The sequence below is a fragment of the Rhineura floridana genome, chromosome 9 (genome assembly GCF_030035675.1).
Source record: "Rhineura floridana isolate rRhiFlo1 chromosome 9, rRhiFlo1.hap2, whole genome shotgun sequence".
Taxonomy (NCBI): Eukaryota; Metazoa; Chordata; class Lepidosauria; order Squamata; family Rhineuridae; genus Rhineura; species Rhineura floridana.
The window spans coordinates 118,284,740-118,300,090 of NC_084488.1; the positions used below are offsets into that span (position 1 = coordinate 118,284,740).

Below are 15,351 nucleotides of genomic sequence, written 5' to 3' on the forward strand. Positions count from 1 at the left end.
GCACACTGTGTCAAAACGTGGGATAGGGCCTTTTTTGTGGTGGCACAACTGAGGTACAACTGATGCCAACTGAAATTCAGTTCCAAATGGCATCATTTATGTATGTCTGACTATAATCCACATATTCCGGGGCCATTTCTGTAGTGGCCTGAGAATTATGGAATGCTCTTCTCAGAAAGTTCAGTTAACTTCTCTTATTTTCTTGCGTAAATTCTTACTCCATCAAATGTTTTATTCTCACCTTGCTGCTGATACTCATTTTTGGTTTTGTGTGTGCATGTATTTTGTTGTTTTATTTTTCATGGGGGTTTACTTGTTGATTTACTCTGTAAACTATACCAAGAATTCTACTGAAAGGCAGCATGCAAGTGTAAACACACCTTTTTAAAAAGAGAGAACTGTTGTATGTTGCTCCCAGAAAATTAAGTATGCCAGTATGAGATGAGAGGCATCTTGTACAAGATCACCTTAACATAATGAAATAAATGATTAATGAAAGGGTGGAATTATACTAGAATCAAACTAATTTAAAATGTCACAGCATTACACACACTTTCTACCCCCAACTTGGTAAGCCACCCTGAAGGCTGAAAGCCTGTTACCCCTACAAAAACTATTCTAAATAAGTTATCTCCCTCCCCCTTTGTGAGACTGAATTGAAAAGGCAGTTACTTCAACCGTGAGCACATATTGCTTAAACTTCTCACATACTGTTTACAACTAAACTAGCCTTGCCTTATAGTGCTTTTAGCAGTCCCACATATTATTTAATATCCCAACACAGATGTCAGAAATTGTCAATACGGCAACTCTTCCTCTTTCTAATAGGAACCAAACATCAGATTGATTCTGGTGTCCTACATTTACTGAACTCATCTTTTCAGGCCACAAGAATCACTACTGCAAACACAGTCTTTGCAAGATTGTGCCAAAACACATCAAGGTAGATATAGAGATAAAGGTCTGCTTGCTCAGAAGTCCCCAAGGATTTAAATTTCTGCAAACAACTGAATGCATTTTTAGAACACACACACACAATATGACTCATTGTCTGTGAAGAAATGGTCTTTAATCTCCTGTTTAGGTGGTTCTCTAATCCAGGACCAGCCCAAGATATTTTTGCTGCCTGATACAAAGGACAAGATGGTGCTCCCTCCCCTTCCACATACAAAAGTTGACTGGACTGGAGTTCAATTTTACTTCCAGCTCTGGTAATGGGATAGCATCCTCCAGTGCTCCTGAGGCAGCAGACAAGTTTAGAGGGTCTAGGACAAGCTGTGTAGCATACACAGCCTTGTTCTCCAACAGAGGAGCATGGGCAGGGGCATTAGGTGGAACAGCTAGAGGGCTGTCGCTGCTGCCTCCCAGCATCTGCCGTATGAGTAATCAAATTGTCTAGTGGTAGGGCCTGCCCTGCTCTTATCCACAAGGGTAACAATCTCATTTTATCCAGTTCTTCAAGCAAACGTTTAAACTAACTTTACCTAAATGGAGAAAACCCTGAACGAAGGAGCTCACCCAGCTACAAGTCTGTCATGAGCTTGGAAAATCTGATCAAATGCCACACAGGAGTCTCCTTATTTTATGGCAGCAAAGTGCAGCCACAGAACTGACATTAAAGGCAAATGGCTAGATATCATGTAAGACTGAAGACTTACAGGTCTTGTAGACTTACAGGTCTAGCCAGTATAAAGGCCATTCTTTGGGTCGTATCCAATGCTAGTCATACTCAGAGTAGTCCCAATGAAATTAAAAGACATGTCTAAGGTCCATTAATTTACTCTGAGTAAAACTTAGTGTGATACAACCCTTTATTCATAAATGTACAAGCAGAGTCCACTGCAAGCATGCTGATGCCTTAAAATGAGCTCAGGACAGACGACAGCTGGAGCACAGATGGCACAAGTCTGATAGCTAATACAACCTGAAACAGGTAAGGGGACATGATCACATCTATCATATGGCAGTAAAGAAATCTTACTTTTCTGCCACCACTGCATCTTCAGTACATTGTCCAGCAGAGCTGTTTCAAATGGTGAAGTCCAGTCCAAAAATGCGAACATCAAATCATTCTGAAGCTGTAGTGACAAATTTGCTAGTCACTTTCAGGGCAAAATATTCACTGTGAACTAGTTGAGGCTAATCCTGTGAAGGTTCCTGGAACACAATCTAGACTTGTTTTGTGGGATCAATTTGAGTTATTGTGGCCTGCGGATGTGTGGATAGAAAGACTTGTATGGGTTAAGCCAACCATGTGCACTCTTAACCCTTGCTTGTGGCTTATGAGATCTAATAGGGAGAGAATGACTCAGCTGGTCCAGGAAGTGGTTAATGGCTCACTGCAGGAGGAAGTGATGCCTGCCACCTTGAAAAAGGTGGCAATGTTGCTCCTACTGAAGAGGACCTCCCTGGTCCCAGAGGTATTAGATAATTAGCACCCAATCACAAATTCCCTTTCTTGAGTAAGGTGATCAAGAGTGGTGACCAGTCATGACATGTTCCTGGATGAAACAGATTATATGAACCCATTTCAATTTGGCTTCAGGACTGAGTTTGACAAAGAAACAGCCTTGATTGCCCTGACTGGTTATGCAGATCAGTCAAGGGGCAGGGAGAGTACTACCTTGCTGACTCTCCTCAACCTCGTAATGGCTTTTGATACCACTGATCACAATATCCTCCTGGAGAGACTCTATGAATTGGGTATCATGGTGTTTCCACTTCTACCTGCAAGACTGCTATGAGAAATTAGCATTGTTCAGTCCAAGACACTTTGGGATCTTGCTATCAACTACCATGATATTTGTCTATATGAAACAGCTGGGAGGACTTATCCAAAGAGTTAAAGCGGTGTGTCATCAGTATATAGATGGCACCCAGCCCTATCTCACTACTACTACTAGCAGTAGCAGTAGTAATTGTAATCAACAGATGGCTGATGTCAGTGATGTACTGGATGAGGGCCAGCAATCTATAACGGAATCCTGACAAGATGGAGGCAGTGCAGGGAGGCTGTTCTCATGTCTGGAGATGGCCTGTTCAGGATGAGGTTGCATTCTCCCCATAATAATAATAATAAAATAAAAATTTATTTTTAGGCCGCCTATCTGGCTGAGTGAACAGCCACTCTAGGCGGCGTACATAATTAATTTTAAAATACAGTTATAAAATACACATATAAATACAATTATAACATATTCAGTTTACCCCCATCTGTACCCCCATGAAGGAGCAGGACTTAGGGGTACTCCTGGATGCATTGCTGTCACTGGAGGTCCAGATAGCCTTGGTGGCAAGGAATGCCTATTTCCCACTTTGACTAGTTTGGCAGCTATGGCCCTTCCCAGACTGAAATAGTTGAGCATGAGTAACCTATCATCTAGCTATGTCAGATTTAGATTATTGTCACATTCTGTATGTAGGGTTGCCCTTGAAGACAGTCCAGAAGCTGAAGCTAGTGCAGAATGCAGCTGCCCAGCAGAAGGGCTATGCAGAACACTGATCCTAAAAGCACTACACTAGTTGCCTATGAGCTGCCAGGCCAAATTCAAGGTTTGATATTTGTTTACAAACTCCTAAACAGAGCCCAACTATCTGCATGTGCACCTCCTCCAATACCAGTCAACTGGTCTGTAAGATCTGCAGGGAAGGCTCTGCTCACAGTCCTGCTAGGATTCATTGCTCAGATACAAGAGCCTTCTCTGTTCAGGCACCCTGACTATGGATCTCCCTCACTTTGCAGCTGTGGCTGTTTGCTTTGCTTTTAACCATCAGACATCAGTTAAAGATCATCAGGTTACCAAAGTCTTTGCACAATCAAAACATATTCATGCCCAAGTATATTTAGGTGTTTGTTTTTGCTTTTGTGTATATCCCACCTTTCCTTCAAGGAGCTCAAGGTGGCATACACTGTGTTCTCCCCCTCCCCATTTTATCCTTACAACAACCCTGTGAGGTAGCTTAGGCTGAGAAGCAATAACTGGACCATGATCGATCAGTGAACTACATGGCTGAATGAGGATTTGAACCCTGGTCCAATACTTTACCACTACATCACACTAGCTCTCTTTTTGCTGATTTTGTGAATATGCTAGGAGTTTTGACATTTGTCGGTATTTCTGTTTTAATTATTTAGGTTGAATTGTGTTTAACATTTGTATTGTATATCACTCTGAGCTCCTTTTGGAGGAAGAGCAATACAAACAAACAAACAAGACACGGCAAAACAAACATAGGCAAAGTTGGATTTTCTTTCTGACTTCCAATACCAAAATGCATTTCATACTCAAAGAGTTTGAATATCAAGAGGGGTTGGAGAGATCAGGATTTACCTCCTCAAGACGAATTCACAAGATCTTAATTTGTTTTCACATCTTAGCCTCTTAAGTTTAATACTGCAGTCTAGTTTTTTTCCCCAATTTTCAGTGAAGCTAACAAAAGCAAAACAAATATCCCCTTCGCAGTCAGCCAAGGTAGACGAGCCAAACCACAAGAATTTTTGTTCGGTTCCTTGCTGTCCTGCCATCTCCTTGTGTGGCATCTGATAAAACACTTGATCTCTGTACGCCACTTTCACATCTATAAATTCAACTAATATTGAACTATTGTACCTAATGTGATACTACAAAAAGATAACTGCCTTACAAGGCAGACATGTGGAAAAAATAATGGGAAGGAGATACAAGTATCTGAAAGTAAAGTTTAATAAATTGCTGTCCTCCCACACCGCATCCCTCTTCTCTTTGTTCCTGGCCTGCACTGAGACCAGGAGTTGTTAGGGCAACCTTTTTTAAATCAAGAATGGCCTCTTGGTGCCCTCCATATTGTACCTTTTACTAGGTAGAGCAACACTTAGCACTGGCATGTTAACTCCAGAATTCTGTTCTTCCCAAGACTTAGCAAAGCACAATCTTTTCATGTAAACAAGCATTTTGTGGCCACAGAGAAAAGACTGACTTGATTTAAAACACTGAAGATTATTTTAAAGTTGACATTTGTTAACTGTAATATTATTAAGCATCTCCAGGGGTCAGGCCACTTAAATTCTAAGGAAATAACTGTGTTATACATGGCTTGCTGACCATCTTTGTCCTACCACTCAGAGAGTGGATTCAGACATTGTGGGGTGGAGGTGCAGAGAAGCACCAAGGCCAGTCCTTCCATAAGCCAAGATAACCATTTTGGCTCAGTTGGCAAAGTGAGAAAATGGTGAATTATGCCCATCCGTTGCTATCATCAACTTTCCACGGAGCCACCCAGTGCTCTCCCACTGCTCCTGCTGCTGTCATTCATCCACAGACCCAGCCACGCCCCTGCTCTCTGTCCAAGCAACAAAGCTAAGGCCTGGGTGAGGCTGTCAGCCACAGAGCAATCACTGGCAGCTGCTCCCTAAGTTTGCTCTGGATCCCTATAGGGATTCCACTAATCACCTAAAATATGTGCATGTAATTGTGATTAACAAAACAGAGGTTTTTATTGTTCTACCAAAATGTTTCAGCTTCCGCCTTCATCAGCTGCTAACATACAAATGCTGTTACCAAAGTGGCAGTTATAAAGCTTTGAGGATGGAATGCTCAGAGGGGCTTCCTTTGCAGAAGCAAAGTGATGGTGGTACTGTCCTCCAGGTTCAGGCCATGTGGTGCCAATGTGTCCAGAGAATGTATCCAAAAGTTCAAAGTTAACAGCACTGACTGAAAGGGAGAACTTGTGGATATGCTCTCTGGACACATTGGCACCACATGGCCTGAACCTGGAGGACAGTACCACCATCACTTAGCTTCTGCAAAAGAAGCCCCTCTGAGCATTCCATCCTCAAAGCTCTATAACTGCCACTTTGGTAACAGCATTTGTATGTTAGCAGCTGATGAACGCGGAAGCCCAGGGGTGTGTGAATTCTAGTTCTGGAGCACAGGAATTCTATCAAAACAGATCACCCAGAAAAGTCACTCTAGATCTTCAACTTTTCAGTTGTGGTTGTGGGTGTTATGGCTGCGGTTGTGTGGGTGTTGTGGTCGTGGGCGTGGTTGCAGTTGTTGTGGGTGTTGTTGGTGATGGTGGGGGTGTGGTTGTGGTTGTTGGGGGTGGGGTGTTGTGGTTGAGTGGGTGTGGTTGTTGTGGTGTTGTAGTTGTGGGTGTGATTGTGGGGTTGTGGGTGTGATTGTGGGGTTGTGGGTGTGATTGTGGGGTTGTGGGGTTGATTGTGGGGTTGTGGGGTTGATTGTGGGGTTGTGGGTGTGGGTGTTGTGGGTGTGGTTGGTGTGGGGTAGTTGTGGTTGTTGTGGTGGTGGTTCTTGGTGGTGTGGGTGTGGTTGTTGTGGTTGTTGTGGTTGTGGTTGGTGGTGTGGGTGTGGTGGTTCTTGGTGGTGGTTTGCGTGTGGTTGTGGGTATTGTGGGTGTGTGGGTGTGGTGGGTATGGGTGTGGTGGGTGTGGTCATAGTTGGTGGTGGTTGTTATGGTTGTTGGTGTGCATGTGGTTGTCGGTGTGGGTGTGGCTGTTGTGGGTGTTGTGGGTGTGGTGGTTGTGTTTGTGAGTGTTGTGGGTGTGGGTGTCGTTGGTGTGGGTGTCATTGGTGGTAGTAGTGGTGGTGGTGTGGGTGTGGGTGTTGTGGCTGTTAGGGTTGTGGTAACTGGAAATCAGTTTCTGAAACAATCAGGTGTGGTTTTCAGATGGTGTGTCATAAAATGGCAATATTTATAGCAGATCCTCAGGCTGGATGGGATATGGGGTGAATCTGGCCCTTCAGACCTGTCTGTCTAGCCCTCTGGACTCTCCTTAGGGCCTCGGTCATCCCCCTCATCACCTCTGCTCCATTTCCTCAGCAGAATGGGTTCTTTCAACTGTGATAAAGCCTCCTTCTTACCTGGATACAGAGGTGCAGGGGTGTGTGCACATGCATCTGGCTGGAGTGTAGCCTACTGCACAGAAGTAAGAATCACGCTCATTGTTCTAGCCATTTTTGCCCATGGTCCCACTAAGTGGTGGCATGCGGCCTCCAGAAGGTTTCCCACAAAGTAATGCAGCCCATGGGTTGAAAAAGCTGCCCCATCATCCCTGACTTACAGTGATACTAAATCAATCATGCATTCATTTTTGAGGCAGAAGAGTCACCATAACTCCCTCCACAAGTATAACCCCTCAACAGTCACATGGTATGGTATTATGAAACGAAGACACACATGAGAGTGGGTAAGCCTAGCAGAAAAATATATCCTTATTAAAAAATTTCAGAATATCTTAACTAGCAATCTTTCTACACAAGTGCTCCTTCACTAACAAAAATTTGCCATGTAAATGACAAGAAGGAAAATTGTTCTGCAACAGTGGCTTTGCCAACAGACATACCGATCAATCCAAGTTTCTCCCCTCCAGTCCAACCTAATAAGGATGTTATGTTAATGTTATGTTAATGTTTATTTATACCCCGCCTTTTGGCCGCAAGGCCCTCAAGGCGGCTTACAGAAAAAGTAAACACAAATATAAAAATACATCAACAAGGCGGTACATCAATAAAGCAATGGAACAATAAAGCAATACATTAATAAAGCAATACATTGTACAAAAGATTAAATTAAATAGCAAATAACATTAAGAAAAAATATCCAGGAAAGGCATTCCATCTTGCCTGAACTTACAGCTATTTCAAGGGGCGGTACACAGGATGGGCCAACTTGCACAGATCCCTCCCACCAACCTTACATGCCTTTACAGTCTACAAATCTGAAATATTTCTCCTCCTTTCTTCTCCTCTGCCTATGCCTACAATTCCTTGCACATAACACAAATACCCTGCAATAACCATTTCCATAGCAACAGTTAAAGCAGAGCAACGCTCTGGAGTTCATGTATCTTAACATTATGCTCTTTAATACATTCTTCACTTGCTTATAGCAGCTTTCTATTCTGTGCTGGTTTTCTAGGTTCTAAAAGTACCATAAAAGCCTAAGAAAATACTACTGTTTTGGCTAAGATAGCAGCATTGTTTTGACATTAAGCATTATTTCAAAAAACTGACCTGGAAACCATGCCCCTAAACCCATACTTGTGAAGACTGACTATGGTTACTCATTATGTTTTGGGATGGGGGGGGTCGGCACATGCTAAGACATACTCTCCTCTCTAAACAGCATGCAAATACAGGGAAAAAATGGCCAGACTATTATACAATACTGTATTGAAAGAATCCTAGCATTGAGCCCAAACTCAGTTTAAATTTTATGCATGGACTTTTGCAGGGGAAAACTGCCAACATTATTACATTCACAAGTCCACTTCATGTACATGATGAGACATACTTTGGCATGGGTGGACATCATGGTACAGGTGCTACAGGCAACTCCTGGACAGAAACAGGAGGGACCACGGACCGAACTATGATAGATTCAAAACTGAGTTTTTTCCTCTCATCCCGGCTCAAAGGTAGAACCACACCAAAGCAAACAGCATGTGTACCATAGGACACACTGCAGTGGCACTGTCCTATTATTGTTGAATTTTACTTCTGGCATGCTTGCCAAAAAGTTGGGCACAGCTATTCTATGGTCTGAGCTTTTCTCAGACAAAAGTCAATCTTTCCAAGGAGCCACAGGACTTAACTGCTGCTATACGCTAGTGAACAACTGTTGTGGAATTTGTTTAGGAAATGCAATACTGTATATAGATTCTAATTTGGAAGGGTTTTGCCAAATTTTGTTTTCTGTTTGTCACTCACATGGCATACATAATCAAGGCAGCATTACTCTAGTCCAGTAATGCTGTCTAGACTGTAACAATGTCCTTTGAAATAAGTAAACAAATAGTTGCTAAGCTCTCAGCTTCAACGAATATGGAAAATGCGCTGACCACAATAAATACAGGACAAGTTTAAAGAGGGTCCAGCTGGCAGAATTTGCAGGACAACAGCAACAGATTTCACTACATTGAGGCTAATCCTACAGTCACAGCCAAATTAATACTGGCAGATGAAAAGATCAGCAATACACATATAACAGGAAAATGCAGGAGAGCACACCACACACACAAAAATTGAGAATGGAGACATTACAGGTTTATGCACCAGTATTTGACCAGGAAAAGTCAGTTCGGTACTCTGAGAAATGGTTTTTAAATAATATTTTGGAAAATCCTGGAGGTTCCTCAGTTAGAAGATAACATATAAAAGTCAGCTTGCTCCACCAGTGATCTTCCCCTTACAATTTGCATCCACAAGCAGGTGTTGGGTGGTTATATTATAGGCCATACATTTTGTTCAAAAGGCCCAGCCAACACCCCATGTGAACCATATGCATGCTGAGAACTACTCCAGAATTCTCACTCTGTCATACACTGAAATTCCATGGGAGACATGGAAAGACTCATCAGAGAACTAAATAAATTCATGGAGGATAAAGCTCTTAAATAGCCACTAGTCAAGATGGCAACGTGCTACTTTCAGTATAAAGTGTGGTATAGCTAAATATTTGGGTTGTCAGTGATTACTGAATAAACTGCTATTAAAAATGCTCTTGTCAATTTTTATGATACTTTAATACCAGATTAAAAACCATCAGAATTTTTTTTTAAAAGCACAGTTTAGATATTCTGTGACCTTATTATAAAGAAACACACTGTCTTCATATGGGAGCAACTACGAAAAAGTAGTAAGCTCTTTTCAGAAACACTAGTATAACATTCTTTAGAGGCATTACTGATGTTAACAGCAGAGATAATTAACACAGGCTAAGTTGCTGAGGTCCAGGTTGATCTGACATCAATATTCCAGACAGAAACATCTTAATAAAGGAAAGAGCTATCGGCAGGACTCAGTTGCACAGTATCTTGAGCACACAGTGCAACCAATATTATTCTGAAGTTGTTCACTCGCTAAGAAGCTCACATTATGGTTTGCTCAAGTTCCAAGTAAAAAGAAGGTTCTATTCTTTGGTTGCTGAAGGTGATTTAATCAGAAGAGGCTGTTTTGGCTGCCTACCTAGCATTATATGTGCCAATAGACAAAAAATGAGATTAAGCCATAATGTTATGGCCTCTGACACTGTCCCTTCTTCAACCCTAGCTACCATGCAATGTGATGTATCAACACCTTTATGACCTATAAAATTGCGATGAGAACAGAGTTGAATCTTGAAAGATTGCCACACAGAGAAGAGCCAGGATCTCTCCTTGATCATCCCATAGCGCAGAACATGGAATAATGGGCTCATGTTATAGGAAGCCAGATTTCTGCTGAACATCAGGAAAAACATCCTATCAGAGCAGTACAACAATGGAAGCAATGACCTAGGGAGGTGGTGGGCTCTCCAACACTGGAGGCCTTCAAGAAGCAGCTGGACAGCCACCTGTCAGGTATGCTTTCATTTGGATTCCTACATTGAGCAGGAGATTGGACTCGATGGCCTTAATGGGACTCCAACTCTATGATTCTATGATTCAGAGTCTTCCACCTCCCCTCAGACTTAAACCCTATATTACAAAATGTAGGAGAAGATAAGAGTAGATAAAACTAAAATGAAATTAATCTTCCTTAAACTCTCTAAATGACAAATCCATCCCAGACACAAACACAGCACCAGTCTTCACAGGAAGAAACGTGCCAATTACCTGCCTTCCTTTTTGTTTAATGGGAAAGAATAAATTAAAACCAAGAGGGATTTACACAACCTAAGAATATAAAACATTTATTTCCTTTAAAAATGTATATCTTTCATTCCAGGGCAGTTTACAGTACATTAAAAAGGTAAAATAAATCAAACAAAAAAAAGAGTATTGAAACAGGAGAGTGGAAAATTCATATGATTCAAGAAGGGGTGACAATTTCATGTTCACCTACTCCCAGACAATTAACCAAACAACAGAAAACCCATAGTAGACATTGTCAAAAGTTGTGACAACTTCCTATGAATACAACAAAAGGTCAGAGAAACACCCGAGAAATCTTTGCACTAAAACATAAAATGACTAGGCAAAGCCTCACCTGTCTCACAAAAATTAGCATTATGTGAGCACAGACTACCAAGTATGTTACATATCAAGGGAGAGAGAAAGAAGTAAGAAAATCATGACAAAAGAGGGATTAGGTAATACCCAAACTCTTCCTATGTGTTCCTAAATTCATAGAAGGTATGAATCCTGGTGCAATTTCTGAGCATGGCTAGAATCAGAAAACAAATCAAAGATTATCAATGGGAATGTGAAATGGATGCAATATTTCTAAAATAAATGCATGATTCCATCTTCACCTTCTCTACTGGAACTCCAAACAGACAGCTACGTGGTCAGGAAAGTGTTAGTTCAATCTACAAACCTATGAACTTGCAGCTTTTGCTGCTTTCTTCTACATAGGAAGCCATATTGTGGATTATGTGGATTTTCTGTAGCTAGACTAATCACACACAATTTCTCAATATAGCTGCAAAATTGCCATAGGCTACCATAGCAACTAAATCTTGTCTTACTAGTAAAGAAATGGGAGGGGGGACTAGCTGGGAGGTACAGATTTTATTCCAAATGTATGGCATCTCACATTTTCATACATTGCATAAAAAGGTTACCTTGACTGGTTCGCCTGTTTTTCTACTGCCATATTGCTGTTAGCCAATCCATCTCCATTTCTCTGATCTTCTGGTTTTCAAACTTGCTATTCTCAGGAAAGTTCACTTCCTTCTTTTTGACAATGATTTGTCTGCCAAGGAACCCATATGCATTTGCCAAATAAACAATTGTGTGCTGCAGAGGCCTCTAAATGTCACTCTGGGGCAATCAGTTTGTCCTGGGCACAGGCCATCCTGTTAGGCTTCGTGAATGCTTTACAGCAGTGGTTCCCAATTTTTTCTCCCCATGGACCACTTGAAAATTGCTGATTATCTTGGCGGCCCAATGATTTTACTGCCTGTTGTAACAATTGTAGGTAGGTAGGTAGAAATTTATTTGCATAGCCATAAGCTGTCGCAACATAGAAAATGAAAGAAAAGAAAAAGAAAAGAAAAACATCACACATCATTAAAAAGAACCATCATTAAAACAATAAGGTATGCGGCATATGTAAGTGATTGCCGTGAGCGAGGACAACAGGCCTTGCACTACATTCAATAAAATCCAGTAACTAAGTAGTGACTTATATGTATACTGTCACCCCTTGTCGAGCTCCGATTCAGCAGCACGTTTGGCTCGGAGTTTTTGTGCCGCTAGGGCAAACTGGGCAACCCTATAGGTGATCCTAAAATCATTGTCTGATAAAAGAAACGGGATGAGGTGTATTTGTTGAGAATATCCCTGATGAGTTACCAGTTCACTTAAGAATTTGGTCCTGGGATGTAAATATAGAGGGCATTCCAGCAGGTAGTGAGGTAAATCTTCCACCAGTGATGATCCACAGATACACAGTCGTTGCTCCCAGGGTGTCTGGCGGTAGCAACCTAGCAGTACCGCACTCGGCATCGACTGGAATCTGAGTGCGGTGAAAGCTTGTCTTAACTGGGCTGGTATAGGGTAAGTCAGGTATTTCGCCCGTTTATGATCGTGTCTGAATATACCATACCATTTGGAGAATTTTGTATTAGTGATTACAAGTCTATCCATCCATGAACAATGTCCATAGATTGCTTCCCGTAGCTTAATTCTGTTAAATGGGGTCAGGCTCTTGGATGATATATGGTACTGCTGATAAATGTCTGTGAGTCTGGAAACGCAGTTCTTGTCAACAGCAGCCGAGTGGTAGCAGGCTTGCACAACTACCTTTGATGGTGACTTTGTTATGGTTCCCCAGAATGTAAGTAGGGCACAGTGGACCTGGACCCTAACTGGGGGAAGACCTACCTTGGCACGAAGCAGCGCCGCAGATGTGCCAACGGGGAGTCACAGCAACTTTTTCAAAAAGTTGTTTTGGATAATTTCAAGATTGGCAAGGTGGGAATCCTCCGAACCCCAAACAGCTGCCCCGTATAAGATCTGGGAAAGAGCTTTATTTATGAAGACTTTCAATGCTGGGGCAACAAGGTTGCTGCCCACTGTCCTATAAAATCTTTGGATACCCCCGGTGCATCTCAGCGCAACAGATTTGTTGTGCGCAAACTGCCTTTTCCAGGAAAGAGTGTCGTGGAAATAAATGCCCAGATATTTAAATGAACGGCACTGTTCAATTGGGTGTCCACCAATAGACCACTTGAGGTTCAGGGGCTTCTTCCCAAAGAACATAACCTTAGTTTTGTTGTAATTTATCTGAAGTTCTTATTTTAGACAGTAAGCACTTAAACTCATCAACAGTCTCCTTAGGCCCTTTCGTGTGATGGATAGTAGGATCATATCGCCCGCATAAAGCAGCATCAATACTTTTCTATACCCCAAGGAAGGGGAAAAAAACTCTGGGCCCGCTAGTTCTGAGGCTATCATTTAGATAAAGAATAAAGAGGAGTGGGGCCAGGAGGCAGCCTTGCTTTACTCCCTTGTTAGACAGTATTGGATCAGTTAAGGAGCCTGAACTGCCTACTCGTATTCTTACCCTAGTGTTAGAATACAACTCCTTAATAAGAAATAGGAGTCACTTGTCAATATTAGTATTGGCAAGTTTGGCCCATAGCGCTGGTCTATCTATGGAGTCAAAAGCAGCCACCAAATCAACGAAGGCAGCATACAGATGTTTCATAGATCCCAACATGCTCTGTTTTGCTAAATAGTAGAATAGAAGAACTTTATTGCTTCTAGCCATAGGCCATTGCAAAACATACTATACAAATATAAAACAACATTTAAAACAGCATTTTATGTATACAGAAGATCTCAGAATTATTCAAAGTTTGTCACTATTGGGATTGACAAAATGAATTCTAATGTGCTTTGCTGCCAGCGCAAAATTTGCGACGGCTAAGGTAACCTCTTTGATATTGTCGGCCAATAAATCTGCTATTAGAATGTCAGGGCTAAAAGCCTCCCTGGGCATTATAAACTGTTCTAAGAATTTGTGTCTCGGCGCATTGTAGAGTGGGCAATACAGTAAATAATGGGGGAGGTCCTCTATCTCCCCGGTTCCACAAATGCAAAAGCGTTGATGTTTCGGAACGCCCCTGTATCGTCCTTCTAAAACTGCTGTCGTCATTGTCTGAAATCTCAGTTCAGTAAAAACTCTACGTTTCATAGGAGGATGTAAAATAGTAAAATAGGGAGCGATCACATGATTTGTTTTAAAGAGAGGGAACCAATATGAATACGGAGAAGCCGTTATGCCTCACCTATCTTGGGCCTCGTCCTGGTTAAAGACCTAATTGCGCAACTCCTTGGGAGAGAAGATTTTTAAGTTGCTATCGGTAAGGTTATAGTGTTCCAATAGAGCCACAGTAGATTGGGCCCAACCACCTTTTTGTAGTTGTTCATGCCAGCAACTTTTGAGGACTGATGAATTATCAAGCAGCAAAATCTTCCTCGTAAATCTTAAAACTGCCAAATCAATTTTGGCAGACAATGAGTGGATACCCAGTTCAAAAGCTAAAAGGAAAAGTGATAAGAGAGCAGTGAGGTAAAGAAAGGCTGCAAAGTTTTAAAAGTATTGTAATACTAGGGAATCAGAGCACAGTTTCACCCACACACACACCACTCAACTGCTTGTGATGGCCTGTCTTTATTGGTAATCATAGGATAAATATGTTGGAATTAAATAGATGATACAAAGGGCGAGGAAGCAGAAATCAAAGTATCATTCTTGAAGCAAATTGCTAGTAGTTTCATCTGATGGAGCAGCAAGGCAAAAATACCTCTTAGCACATGATTAGTCTTGACTCCAGTGGAATTGTTCAAGCATAAGCATCCTCTGAAGTATTTTAATGGATTAGACAGGTTCTTAGCACCTTTTAATTCAGAACTCAAATAATGAGGATTTTGAACACAAACGTACAAAAGGGGATAAATTAAAAGACAGTATTATGTACACCCATGTGAGGACCACTACCAAGCACTAATGCACATGTCTGATTGCATCAATAATGATAACAAGCCAACAATAATACTGAAGAAAAGGAGGAAAGGAGCTAATATGTAATCTTCACAGATCAAATTTGTTCCATGACTAGCTAGAGCATCTGCAAACATATAAATCAAACACACAAAGAAAGAAAAAAACCTACAGAGAAAACTCTGATTTCTAAAATACATAGAAACTGAACAGACAAAAGAGATGATGATGATGATGATGATGAATTAATTAAATGTATATCCTGCCCTGCCTCCCAGAAGGAGACCAGGCTGGTAAGCAAAACACTAAAAGCACTCTAAAACATCTTAAAAACAAATGACTTTAAAATATTAAAAACAAAACATCTTTAAAAACATATTAAAACAAAACAGCTTAAAAACATATTTTTAAAAAAGCT

General features: G+C 41.4%; 1 protein-coding gene across 5 annotated transcripts in view; it reads right to left on the bottom strand.

The window, feature by feature from the left end:
• CTNNA2 (catenin alpha 2) overlaps positions 1-15,351 on the bottom strand; it is an 810,025-nt gene that overhangs the window by 745,027 nt on the left and 49,647 nt on the right. The window lies entirely within an intron of this gene.